The 14,895-nt window shown below is 42.7% G+C and overlaps 1 protein-coding gene across 1 annotated transcript in view; it reads right to left on the bottom strand.

Moving 5' to 3' along the window:
• LOC143961335 (lysophosphatidic acid receptor 6-like) overlaps positions 1 to 14,661 on the bottom strand; it is an 86,743-nt gene extending 72,082 nt beyond the window's left edge. Inside the window, exon 1 of the mRNA XM_077470598.1 lies at positions 14,576 to 14,661. The gene's annotated coding sequence lies outside the window, so the exon portion shown is untranslated. The remainder of the gene's footprint in view (positions 1 to 14,575) is intronic.
• Positions 14,662 to 14,895: the final 234 nt, after the last annotated feature.

The raw sequence follows: 14,895 nt of genomic DNA, 5'->3' as shown, positions 1-14,895 counted from the left end.
TAGTAGGTGTTACACCGGTGTCCGGGCGATCCCATTGCATTTGTATATTGATACCATTTTGTTGGTTTATTCTCCTATATCTTTGATCCGGACCGGAGACTAGCGCCAGCTTGTAAACAGTAATGTAGTGTATTAGCTATCTGTCGGTGAAGTCAATAGCAATGATTATTGCAAGGTTAACTTTTTGTTTATGTTTCTTTTATTTCCCCTTGTTTTACTAACTCTCTATTATTATTATGTACATCTTTGCACTTGATAAGCATCGTCTGGTGCATACGTTCCAGGCTGTGTACGTTAATCACTTTTTTAAATGTTCCTTGTTGAGCTTGGACCGCTGCTGTGCCAGCAACATTTGTATGATGTGTATATCCATTATGCTCTCCATTGATGCTGTCATGTACTTGTGTCTGTTGATCTAATTATGCTTTTTTTACCACCAATAAAAACGTTTGTAATCAAAAAGTCCGACGGATTCGAGCGTGATGACGTATGACCGGACTAGAATAAGGAAGTTCATAGCCAGTAGCCAATAGCTGCCCTAGCGTCGGTTTTTGTCCGTCGGACTAGCATACACACGAACGGATTTCTCGGTGCGGCGGAGTTCCGGTGGAAAAATTTAAAACATGTTCTGTTTCTAAAGTCCGCCGGATTTTTGGCCAAGCAAAGGTCCGATGGAGCCCACACACGATCGAATTGTCCGACGGACTCCTTCCGTCGGACCTTTGCTGTCAAAAATTCGGGTCGTGTGTACACAGCATAATTCCTCCTAAATATTTTTCCAGAGAGCTCTCGACCTGGGCCCAGATGGTAGGCCTGGTAGAGGCTTGGCGATAGAAAAACCCATTAACTAGGTCATATTCTTGTTTTTCAACCTCGTATAGGACAGCCTTCAGTATAGACTTTTTTGCTAATTTGGCTATATTAGCAGATATGGTAGATGTTAAATATTTGCCTAGTGGGTTATCTGATCATGCTCCGTTAATGCTCACACTTCGTCTTCATCATTTTCAGTATGCAGCCCAGTGGAGATTGAGAACCCACTGGATTTCACATTAAGATACGGTTAATAAAATTCTGCCCCTCCTAACAGAGTACTGGGAACTTAAAGCGGGATTCCACCCTAAAGTGGAACCTCCGCTGATCGGAACCCCCCCCCCCCTCCGGTGTCACAATTGACACCTTTCAGGGGGGAGGGGGGTGGAGATACCTGTCAAAGACAGGTATTTTCACCCACTTTCGGGCATAGACTCCCACGGGAGTCTACGCCATTTCCTGCCCTGCCGCGCTGTCTGCTGGGACACACACGGGTCCCAGTGACAGCGCAGAGATTTCCTATTGCGCGGCGCGGCTCGCACATGCGCAGTAGGGAACCGGGAAGTGAAGCCGATTCGCTTTACTTCCTGATTCCCTCACCTCGAATGGCGGCGGCAGCAGCCGAGGCCCGAGCGGTCGATCGGCCTCGGCTGCCGGCATCGATGGAACCCGGGACAGGTGAGTGTCCATTTATTAAAAGTCAGCAGCTGTAGTATTTATAGCTGCTGGCTTTTAATAATTTTTTTTGGGCGGAATCCCTCTTTAAAGCAGAGGTCCGCCCACTGCTGCAGAAATTAAAAACCAGCAGCTGCACATACTGCAGCTGCTGACTTTTAATAATCGAACACTTACCTGTCCTGGAGTCCAGTGATGTCGGCACCGCAGCTGATATTTCCATCAGCTGGTCGGGTACATGCCGCCACCATTACGAGTAAGGGAACCCGGCAGTGTAGCCTTTCGGCTCCACGCCGGGAACCCTACTGCACATGCACGAGGCGAGGCTCTTCTCTCCTACTGGCCCGGTGAGAGGGGGAGGAAGAGGGAGGAGGAAGGAGCCCCAGCCGTGACGTCAATACCCATGGCTGAGGCTCCCGGAAGTGGGGAAAGCATACTTGTGAAAAATAGGTATGCTGTCCCCCCTACGAGAGGGAGGCATTAGTAAGTCCTATAACATCAGAAGAAGTCCTTTCGACCACTGGTTCCTTTTCCACAGGGAAGTCACCGGGGCTAGACTGCCTTCCAATTTAATGGAGATTTACTTGCTCCTTTGTTGACCACACTTTTCTCTGTCTAAAAGAGGCAGCTTTGCCGGACTCAATGAGCCATGTTCATATAGTCTTAATTTATAAACCCCCAAAAGAACCATCCTCTTGTGCCTCATTTAGGCCTATTGCTCTCTTGAATGTAGGTTTCAAGATTTTGAAAAAAATTATTTCCCGACATTACAACCCATGATGTTTAGTATTATTGATCCAGACCAGAATGATGTGAATCTGTGAAGATTATATACTAATATCCATGCTACACACCTTAATATAGGTTCTGGGTGGTTGCCTCTCTAGATATAGAGAAGGCTTTTGACACTCTTGAATGGCCCTTTCTATGTTAAGTGCTGCACAGAACGGGCTTTCCAATAGTATTTAAAAAATGGTTGCAGGTCCTGTATAGACATCCCACAGCTGCAGTGAAAATGAGGGGAGGATTGGCAGCTTCATTTTCGTTATTTAGGCCTCTTGTCAGGGCTGCCATTTGTTTCCAGCTTTCTTCGCTAAGGAGCTTGTGGCAGAAGCTCTTCGTATTTTGCACAATATTAGGGGGTTGCGGATTAGTTAGTTGGAGGAGAGGGTAGCACTGTATGCAGACGATCTTTTAATATTTCTGAATGATGCTGGACACTCTCTCTGAGGAACTTTATAGATATTAGGTTCTTTCTCAACTGTCACTGGGCTGAAGGTAAATTGGGTCCTTGTTCTTGTTGTTCCCAATAGATACTGAGGCCCATAGTATGGCTCCAAATAATATTCCATTGCAGTGGGTGGAGAACTTTAAGTATTTGGAAGTGATAATCTGTCACCAAGTCTCTGAATTTATTTCCCTGAATTTGACTCCAATCTAAGGAGATATTGGGTTAAAGCTGAAGGTGTGGAAGCCTTTACCATTATTGAAAAATATACCAAAACTTATGTATCTTTTTAGAAACTCTCCCCAGTTGCTCCCAGGCTCATTTTTTACAAGATTAAATCAAATTTTTTCATCCTTCATATGGGGATCAAAGAACCCCAGAAATAAATTAACCACCCTGATGCGTCCTTGTGATCAGGGTGGTTTAGCATTTCCGCATTTATATAAATATTTTTTAGCCACTCAGCTGGTTACGACCGTATGGTTTTTGAGTCAGGATTTAACCAATTCCTCCACCCGGCTGGAAGCAGCGGTGGTTTGCTCTATAGATGCTCTTAAGAGACTTGTATGAAGGTCCTTAGTGCACCCTACCATTGACTGCTTCAATGCTTAATACTATTCGAGCTTGGGAGGCTGGTCTCAGATGTGAACATTATCCCAAAGAAGCGATTTCTCCAAATGTTCCTTTATGGATAAATCCTACCCTTCCTCTTTTTTATAAATTACCAGAGCCTATCGCATAGACTAAGTATAATGTCAAATTACTTTCTCAGGTGGTTACTGATCAAAAAATGTCCCCTTTCTCTACACTTGCTTCAACTTTTAGTTTGCCTGGCTCTCACTTATTTATATATCTACAGCTTTCCCATGCATTTCATGCCCAGTTTCCACAAGATAGTTTAATAGTTACACAACCCACTCTAGAATCAGTGCTTAGATCTGAATGTACGGAGAAGTCCACCTCGAGGTTGTATTCCCATTTTAATCTAATTTCCCTTTTGCCATTGGAGAGTCTTAGGGCGTGGGTGCGAGACATACCAGATCTGGACATGGAAGATTGGAGGAGTGTGTGGGATTTTTCCTTGCGATCTTTTGTGTCTTTGAGAGACCGTATGATCCAATTTAAATTGGTACATAGAGCTTATCTTACACCATCTGGACTTCGGAAGATAAATCCTGAGTGCTCTTCTAAATGTTGGCGATGTGGAGCCGTTCAGGGGGATTTTTCACAAATTTTTTGGACCTGTCCACATATAGCAATTTTTTGAGAAGTGGTAGACCTGTTAAATTCTATTACCTCTGCTCCCTTACTGGTTTCAATGTCAGTATGTTTCTTGGGTCTGCTGGAGGCTATTTTTCCCACAGTGTCAGAGCGAGTGTTTGCTAATAATGCATTATTTTATGCAAAAAAAGCTATTGCTTTGTATTTGAAGAAACCTTCTTCTCCTACGCTCGTAAATTGGAAACAATTGGTAAATAATAATGTTCCACTCAGGGGCGTTGCTAGGTCTACAAAAGATCTGGGGCTAGAGCCCATAGCAGCATAGTAAAGAAAGTCATACGCTTGGGCGGGCATACACATGCATATACAGTAATATATTAATAAAGTGCAAAGTGCTCAAGCGCTGGTATAGTGCATAAACGTATTAAATACAAATACTAAAAATAAAGCATAAAAGCTGCACCAATGATAGTGAACCCCCACCTATAAAATACAGAAAATAAAAGAATAATATTAGTGCGCTAATAGCCAAAGAACGCATACATGCATCCGTATGGATTTTTTCCCCAAGTGTGTTTCATAAAAACAAACAAAAAATTAGCAGAATATCAAGAAGAAATTATAATAATTTTTCAGCCAGTAGCTACAATAGGCTGCTGCGCACCGGATGGATGGATAAATAAATAACAAGTATTAAATTTATACAGTCCCAAGGAATGGATAAATGAATAGATGATAAATAATTGTTATTTTAAACAATCCCAACACTTCCGTGTAAAAGACCTACTGCACCTTTAAGTATAACAATTTGCATTCGCCTCGGTAGCTGTACACAGATCACGTAAAGTAAACTTCTATCATAAGTTCATAGATATCTTGCCCCTGCATCATTCAAACGCTGTGCTGTGCTGAATATAAACCTTAGTCACTTGTTTCCACTTCCTCTCATTTCCACTGTTTAATATAAAGGAAAAAAAGGAAACAACACATAGCGTGATACTGCAAGGATAAATGAACTATTTCACACACGTCGTTCCACTCACAAAACCTCTCTTTGTTTGGAACATGGATTGATGGCAACTATCAGCTTGTACTCCTCCTCACAGCCTCCCCGTGCTTTGTTACACTGCAGGCTTGGCGTCACTGGCTCCTCCTCCCGACGCGTTGCGTCACAGGTCACGTGACATTCTCAAGGGTAATGACAGTAATATATGTGTTTGTGTGTGTATATATCCCCAGAGAGCCCCCACTTACATCAGGGTTCCCAGAGAGCCCCCCTTACATTAGGGTTCCCAGAGAGCCCCCCTTAAATCAGGGTCCCCAGAGAGCCTCCCCCTAAAAATCAGGGTCATCAGAGAGCCTTGCCCTTGCATCAGGGTCCCCAGAGAGCCCCCCCCCACTTACATCAGGGTCCCCAGAAAGCCTCCTCTCCTCTTGGGGACCCCTGCAGAGACTTTGGGCTATGGGCCCCAGATTCGGGGCTATAGCCCCAAAAAGCCACCCCGTAGCGACACCACAGCTTCCACTGTATAGAGATAACTACATGAATAGGGGCTGTCCTACTAAGTTTGATAAAGTCTGTGCATAGTGGCTGGATAAGCCATATACGGTATCTGATGCTTATGGGGAGATTTGAGTTTATTGCTGAATAGTTCATTTGTTAAATGGTATGGTTTAGATCTCATCTGAGCCAATTTTTTATTTTTTATTTATTTTGAATTGATAGCTACTATAACATATATGTAATGTGAGTGTATTTTGAAGCTGCTTCGTTATATTGTTTCAATGTGTATGATGTTTTTTTTTGTCTTGTTTTGTCTGTTTGTTCACTAAGAAAATGAATAAATAAAGATTGGAAAGAAAAATATGATTTAAATTGTGTTGATTAAAATCAAGACTTTTTACTAGTGATTTAAATCATGGCCCGCCCCTGCTCTCTCCTCATTGGCTTACTGGCTCTGATTGAAAGCAGTCTGTCTCAGCCAATGAGGAGAGAGAGACCTGGGACAACCAAAACTCCTGTGCACATCACTGGATTGGGACAGGGCTCAGGTGAGAATACATTTGGGTTAAAATCCTTCAGCCTTTACAACCACTTTAAATCATTCTGAAACACAGATTAAGATTTTATATTGTTTTATTGTTTATTAAATTTTTTTATTTTTACACTTTCCCTTAAAATTTTTAGTTTTTGATCACTTTTATTCCGATTACAACTTTACAAGCTCTACAATTTAGGCTCTGTTCACATTTCCGCATTCTGAATTGCGGGCAAAATTGCCACGATTCCGCCCGCAATTCGAAATAGCAGGCAAATCACAGGAACGCCCATGCGCTCCCTATGATTTCCAATGGCACCCCAATTACGGCGCTATTTTACCTAGATTCGGCGGGCGACAGTCACGGTAAAATGGTGTAAACAGAATCGCAGAACTTCTCTCACCCAAAAGAAGTACAAGAGCTTCTTTTGGTCGACAGGCGTTCCAAGATTCTGTTTGTCGCTATTTCGAGTCGTGGGCGGAATTGTGGCAATTCCACACGCAATTTAGAACCTGGTGGTGTGAACTGAGCCTTAAACATCCCTTGTAATAGGAATAGGGCACAACAGGGCCTTTTTATGGAGAGATCTGGGGTCTATAAGTCCCCACATCTTTCCTCTATGCTGGAAAGCCTGAGATTAAATAAATTAATAAAAAAAAAACGATCTCAGGCTTTCCAGCAAAATGACAGTGTTTACATCTGCCAAAGCTGCAAGTGACATCATGACATCGCTTCAGGCCTCTGAGGGTCAAAAATCTGATGGGGGACCATCCGGTCTATGGTAATCCACTGCCGTGGAATATTCATTCTCTGGCACCCCAATCGCACGGGAGAGACCGGAGAGGCACTGGAGGGCAGTGTGGGGGGTGGAGGGGGGGGGGATGTCCCCTTCTGCCAACTGTAAAAGCCATCAAGTGGCTAAACAGCTGCTATGATGTTTTTTACATGTGAGGGAGTCGCCGACTGAAAAAAACATACAGTATCTGGACTATTCGGATATCTTCACTCAAAGTAAATGACGTCATATGACATCTATCCAAGGGACACAATAATTCTGATACCCTTGTTTTTCCTAGTGCCCACGCCTCCTGTAGGCGGCAGTATAACCCAAGAGTATGATAATTCCTGTGTCCCTAACCAAACGAGAAATAAAATCGGGTTAAAATCGTAATTCTGATACTCTTGTTTTTTGCTAGTGTCCAAACCTCCTGAAGGTGGCAGTATAATTCAACAGTATCAGAATTCCTGTGTCCCTTAATGGACTCCAGAAACAGTTTTTGATGCGAAGTTTAAAAATCCCATTTTCTTTCTTATTCATTAATGGACATACAGTAGCAGTTCTGATACTGTTGGTTTATACTGTCACCTACAGGAAGTTTTTCAAAATGTCTGTGTTACTCTAAGCCCTTGCACCCACGGTCGGACATTCCGACGGAATGTGTCCTATCGGACCGTTTTGTCGGATAATCCGACTGTGTGTGGTATGCATCGGACTGTTTCCGTCGGAATATCCGTCGGACCCAATTTTCCAACTTGTTGGAAATATTTTCCGACAAACTGGTCTGATCGGACATACTCCGATCATGTGTAGAGAATTTTGATCGGACAAAGTGCCACGCATGCTCAGATCAAATTCCTACACCAAAGCTATTGGCTACTAGCGTGAACGTAGTCCTGTCGTAACGAAATTACGTCATCACATTCTGAAAGATCGGATTTTTCGACAACTTTGTCCGACCGTGTGTATGCAACAGTTTCGGACAAGATCCGACTGACAAAATCAGACGGATTTGGTTGTCGAAATCTCCGACCGTGTGTATAAGGGCAAAGAGAAGGAAATTACGCCAAATATAAAATGCCAAAGGATTTTTTTTTCACCCTGGCATTCCTGAGATTTATGCAGCACAGACAGGTGAAAGCCTTTGCTTTTCTCCACTGCAGTTAAGCAATACAGCTTGCTCACCTCCATGCCAGAGGTCTGTGACAGGACAATGAAGGAGCAGCAGCAGACTTCACTCTCCTACAGCTAGCATGTTTCCTGTCTGCACACCAGGCTTCACATGTAACTAAAATATTAATGTGCATGTAGGACACTCGTTTGGTTTAAAGTACCAACCCTTAACCCCCCCCACATCCCCCATTCCGAGTCCTATTTTGTATAGGTCAGTGATCTACAAACTGTAGCCCTGGAAGCCAGATGCGGGCCTTTGCCTGTTTTTTTTCCAGCCCTTGGGGTGCTATTTTATTCATTGACACCAATGAAGGGCAGAATTCCTCCCAATGACACCAATGAAGGGCACAATACCTCCCAATGACACCAACGGGTGGCCACAATTCCTCCCAATGACACCAGTGAAGGGCATAATACCTCCTAATGACACCAATGGGTGGCCACAATTCCTCCCAATGACACCAACGATGGGGTACAACTCCTCCAAATGACACCAATGAGTGGGCAGAATTCCTCCCAATGACACCAACGATGGGGCACAACTCCTCCCAATGACACCAATGAGTGGGCACAATTCCTCCCAATGACACCAACGATGAGGCACAATTCCTTCTAATTACACCAACGATGGAGCACAATTCCTCCCAATGACACCAATGATGTGGCAACAATTCCTCTCAATGACACCAATGATAGGGCCCAATGACACCAATGATGGGGTACAATTCCTCTCAATGACACCAACAATTGGGTCCAATGACACCATTGATGGGGTACAATTCCTCCCAATGACACCAACAATTGGGGCACAATTCCTCCCACTGACACCAATGATGGGGAATTGTTTAGTCTCACTGATGCTGGGTCATTTTATACTCACGATGGCCACAGTCCGGCCCCGCTAAAGTCTGAAGAGAGTAAACCAGCGCTTTGTTTGGGAAGTTTGGAGACCCCTGATATAGGTGATTACATGAGGCTGATTTCAAGGCAGATTCAGATACCCACAACTGTTAATTTGATAGATACATTTAAAGTATTTGTAAACCCTTCCATATACCCAGTGAAATTACTGGCCTCGGGTGATTCACAGAGATGAAATTCTACAACATAATTTGTACCTGTTCAATGTGTTCATCTGCAGTCCTGTCTTCTTTATATCTGTTTAGAGGGGACAGATAACTCAGGATCTCTCAGCTCTGAAAACTAGCTGGCGGAGAGCTGTAGTTACACTCTGCAGAGCTCAGGGAGGAGGGCTCTAAACCCTAAATGGAGGGAAGAGACACACCACCTCCACACAGCACACAGGAACAGAACTGAGGCTGTCAATTAGCTGGAGGTCCCTCCCATGTCACCATTTTTATCTTGGTGTCAGGAAAACTTGTCAGAAGTGACTCATGCTGATAGCAGCAGACAGAAATGACACCTAACGCTCCTAATTGAGACACATACACACTATAGAGGGATATGCTTTGTTCATATTTCATGTCTGAAGTTTACAACCACTTTAATGATGAGTTAATACATACTGTCATTAAATGGTGTTCATTTAAATCTGCCAGGGCTTAGCTTTAACCCCTTGCCGCCCATGTAATGCATATTAACGGCTGCAACGAGGGTGGACTTTAATGCCCACAAGCCGCACATTTGCATGGGTGGCAAAGATTTCTGTGCTGACAGACTCACTGCATGCTCCCAGCACAGAAACCGAGCTGTCAAAGACAGCTCCCAGGCTCTAGTGTTGATCTGGAGCCAGCAGGACATGCTCACAATTATGTGACCACTGCATACCTCCCAACATTTTGAGATGGGAATGAGGGACAGCTACTAACATACATATGTAGGCATAGGACACGCCCCCTGTCACACTCCCTTAAAGGAGAATTAACCAAAAAAAAAAAGGTTAATTAAATCCAAAAAGACATGTTTTTACCACTACTATTCCTTTATATTGGCTTTTAAAATGTAAAAAAGGAGCAATTTAGAAATTGGATGAAAGGTTTAGCACTGGAAAACACTTTTTGAAAAAAAAAAAAGTAAATTTTATACACAACTATATAGATCAGACCAAAATGAGGGACAAATGAGGGGGAAAGAGGGACATTGCTCCAAATCAGGGACAATCCCTCGAAAATCAGGGACAGTGGGGAGCTATGCCACTGCAACAGTCAATCACAGTGGTCACGTCGTGAGCAGGAGACCTTCCTGTTCCCCCCATCCCCAGGCATAATAGCTCAGTTAAATAAGTAATGCAGCCAAAGCTAGTTTGTCTGTACTTCTCCTGTGGATCACAGAAGTGCTGTTTGGCCGGCACTCCTGTGACCCATTTTCAGCAGACAGCAGGCTCAAGTCCACTGTTGGCTGAAGTCAGAGAGCCCGTCCAGACTCAGGAAGGATCACAATGATATGGTCTGGATCCGCCCACGTGTCTGAACCGTCACTTGACTCAGCCTCTCAGCGAATCGCTGAGAGCCTGAGCCGAACACTCCCGACCCCTCCACAGCCCAGCACTCCAGTGAGCACTGGGGGAGCGGGGCAGAGCAGAGAGCTGTGACTGACAGTGACCATCTCTCTGCTCAGGGAGCTCTGAGAACGGTGTTCAATCGCTCAGTTATTGTTTTTATATCCCACGGACCGATGCTGCATCCACCTAGGTAAGCATGTATTTTAAAAAACAAACAAGCCCCATACTTCTCTTTGAAAGGCATACCAGGGCTGGGCAGTAAGGGGTTAAAATAGATGTGAGCTCTTTACCATACAGGCGGCACAGTGTCTCAGTGGTTAGCATTTCTGCTTTGTAGCACTGGGGTCATCAGTTTAAACCTCAGGCAGTTTGCATGCTCTCCTTGTTGGTGCATCGGTTTCCTCCCACGTTCCAAAGACACACTGGTCGATTGGCACTAGTATGTGAGATAGGGAGGTTAGAGTATAAGCTTGTGGGAAGGGACTGATGAGAATGCATGGTGTATAAATTGTCAGTGCTACTGTATATAAATGTCTGTAATAAATAAATATAAAACTATATTAGCTGTCAGAGTGAAGAAAAAAATAAAACCTGGTAATCAGCTTCTGTCAGAGGGACATCGGTACCCTAAGTGCCCACCAGTGCTGCTAATCAGTGCCATCTATAACTATCCATCAGTGCTGCCAATTAGGGCCTCATCATCAGTGCCACCTGTCAGTGCCCATCAGTGCCACCCATTAGTGCAGCTTCATCAGTGCCTCCTGATCAGTACTCACTAGTGCCGCATCATCAGTGCACATCAGTGTAGCCTATCCGAGCCTCCTCATCAGTGCCCATCAGCAAAGAAGAAAAATTAACTGCAAAATTTTATAACAAAATATGAAAACTTTTTTTTTTTTTTAAATAAAGCTCTATTTGCGTGGGGGAAAGAAAAGACACAAAACATTTTAATTTGGTTACAGTGCAGCATGTCCACGCAATTGTCATTCAAAGTGTGAGAGCACTGAAAGCTGGAAATTTGCCTGGGCAGGAAGGAAGGTATAAGTGCCAAGTAAGCGGTTAAGAAATAAATGTCATGTGTGTGTATAAGTCTGGTCATGGAGGTTGAGATCGATTACATTTCATTACATTACAAGAAAAGCACACACGAGCCACAAAAACCCATAGTGACCAAAAAATGTATGTATGCATATATATATATATATATATATATATATATATATATATACACACACACAGTATCTCACAAAAGTGAGTACACCCCTCACATTTTTGTAAATATTTTATTATATCTTTTCCTGTGACAACACTGAAGACATGACACTTTGCTACTCACTTTTGTTGCCAGCGGTTTAGACACTAATGGCTGTGTGTTGTGTTATTTTGAGGGGACAGCAAATTGAGACTGTTATCCACTTAAGGACCGCCTCATGCCAATGTACGCAGGCAGAATGGCACGGCTGGGCACAATCACGTAGATGTACATGATTCTTTAAGTGCCCAGCTGTGGGTCGGGAGCGCGCCGCCGACGGCATGCTCCCAACCCGGTCCTGAACTCCGTGACCGTGGCCGCGGGACCAGCGGACCCGATCGCGGGACACCAGCGGCGATCGGGTCCGCTGGTCCCGCGGCCACGGTCACGGAGCTCAGGACCGGGTTGGGAGCGTGCCGCCGGCGGCGCGCTCCCGACTCACAGCTGGGCACTTAAAGAATTACAGAGCTGAAGAACGAGGAGAGGCCTGTGTAAACAAACCTCTCCCCGTGCTTCCCTGTGTGGCTGTCACCGATCGTCTCTTCCCTTTTATAGGGAAGGACGATCAGTGATGTCACATGCCAGGCCACGCCCCCCTACAATAAAAAAAACACATAACGTCATACATAACACCTACACTGCCCCCTAGTGGTTAACTCCTTCACTGCCAGTGTCATTTAAACAGCGATCAATGCATTTAAATAGCATTGATTTCTGTATATCTGACAATGGTCCCAAAAATGTGTCAAAAATGTCCGATGTGTCCGCCATAATGTCGCAGTCACAATAAAAATCGATGATCGCCGCCATTACTAGTAAAAAGAAAAATATTAACAAAAATGCTATAAAACTATCCCCTATTTTGTAAATGCTATAACTTTTGCGTAAACCAATCAATAATCGCTAATTGCAATTTTTTTTACCAAAAATATGTAGTAGAATACGTATCGGCCTAAACTGAGGAAAATAAATGTTTTTTTATATATTTTTTGGGGATATTTATTATAGCAAACAGTAAAAAATATTGCATTTTTTTCAAAATTGCCGCTCTATTTTTGTTTATAGTGAAAAAAATAAAAACCGCAGAGGTGATCAAATACCACCAAAAGAAAGCTCTATTTGTGGGAAAAAAAGGACGCCAATTTTGTTTGGGAGGCACATCGCACGACCGCGCAATTGTCAGTTAAAACGGCGCAGTGCCGAATCGCAAAAAGGGGCCTGGTCCTTTGGCTGCAAATTGGTCCGGGGCTTAAGTGGTTAAACAAGCTGTACACTCACTACTTTACATTGTAGCAAAGTGTCATTTCTTCAGTGTTGTCACATGAAAAGATAAATAAAATAAATAATAAATAATAATAAAATATTTACAAAAATGTGAGGGGAGTACTTACGTTTGTGAGATACTGTATATATTAATATACATTTATATATATATATATATATATATATATATATATCCATTATCCAACCTAAGATGCAAAATGAACCCCATTTATAATTTTTTTATGGTTATTATTAGTAACAGACCAAAACAAGAAAAAATAAAAGTAAGAAATAAAAATAATCTGAATTATACGAGTCTGTTAGTCAGGTGCCTGCAACATTTTGGATGTCCTTTTTTAAATTCATGAAGAGCTGAGTTCATAATTCTATGATCCTTATGCATGGTGGAGGTTTTCATGAAACTGACTTGTTTTATGAACTTGTTTACTTTTATTAAACAGATATTGAGTAAATATAATAAATATTCCTAAAAAAAAGTAAAAAAATATATAGTAATGGTGTAATTGCAGAAAAAAACTTTTCATGAAGTTAAAGCAAAAAAATAAATAAAAAAAACATGATAAAGGACATGGAAACTGTCTTGCTGATGTACGTTCCTATATACGGTACTAGAACGCGTGGGAAAATAAATTTTGGCATTTGGCATTTTGAGCAACACCTTTTCTTGGGACTTTAAAGTATGGAGCAGAATGGATTCTGCTGGTGGAATACACTCATTGATGAACTACGAGAGATTCCCACACATCACATTCCCAACAGGTACAGTATATATGTAGCACCAATCCAATAGCAAAAGTCATACATGCAACCGGGTGGTTCTCCAGTGACCACCAAAATAAACAAAAAACAAAACAAGAAGGTTGAAGCACAAAAGAGCTCAGTTTATTATTTGCACATAAATCCTATCAGCAACGTTTCAGGCTTCCCTACCTATATGTGACCAATAAAATGATCTCTCTTGTGCTGCAACCAACCACACTTTTCAAAACGAGAAATTTTTTTTCGAGATGCAATCTTTCAGGAGTATCTCCAAATAGTTGACAACTGCTAACTATGACATTTCTCTCGACTCTTTAAAATCCCAGTCCATCCAAAATTGATATTTTACTTATAGGTGGAGCCTGGTGGGCTGAGTCAGCCCCGTCTTCTTATATGCCAAGGATCTCCCTGCCATAGTTCTATCTAATTGGACATTTTGGGTGTTCTAGTCCAACTTTTGTGAGTTACAGTTCCTCCATAATAAAAATGTTAGAGGTAGAGTGAGAATCGGCTCACAACGGGCACAGAAAATGTGCAGAGGAAACTGCTGTGATATAATTCTCCAGTATCTACCAGACACCGAAATGTATGTTTTGGATGGACGGTCCCTCTAAATGAAATGGGCAGAATAGAGTAATAAGAGAGAACCAGTTAGAAATAAAATATTGACAGGGGAAATTAAGGCTGAGACTAACCACCAGTCAAATGAGATTTCATTTTAATTTTGCATGATTGCGGCATTTCCCACCAGCTCTACACAAACATTCTGACACTGTGCTAAGTCCAAAAAATAAATAAAAAAGCAGATCATCAGTCACCACATCTATCGTGGCATGCATCTGCAGGTTTGCAAAGGATAGCTTAAACCCTCAACCACAAGATATTACTCACCCAGCGCATGTGGAGTATATGCCAGCCCGGACCAAGACGCCGAGTGTAGACTGTTTAGTGTTACAGAACTTCCTGTGGAAGTGCTGACTGCCTGCCATACCGTTGCAGTATATATCTGTGACATAAACAAACACAAGTTGTGTCACCCTGCCACTTGTCTACAGAAACACTTACAATAACTCTAAATCCAGCCACTAGAATATCATATACACTTTAACCTATTAGTGTCAAAAGTTGTTCTCAAGCTTTTTCTTTCTTTAAACTATTCTCTGGTCCTTCTCACCTGGGGTGTCAGACACCAGTTTTCAGTCATTTATCAT

The sequence above is a fragment of the Lithobates pipiens genome, unplaced genomic scaffold (assembly GCF_037356315.1).
Source record: "Lithobates pipiens isolate NorthernLeopardFrog02 unplaced genomic scaffold, aLitPip1_a1.2 Scaffold_8, whole genome shotgun sequence".
Taxonomy (NCBI): domain Eukaryota; kingdom Metazoa; phylum Chordata; class Amphibia; order Anura; family Ranidae; genus Lithobates; species Lithobates pipiens.
Note: the sequence above shows the minus strand (reverse complement) of the source record. Positions and strands in the feature narration are given on the sequence as shown.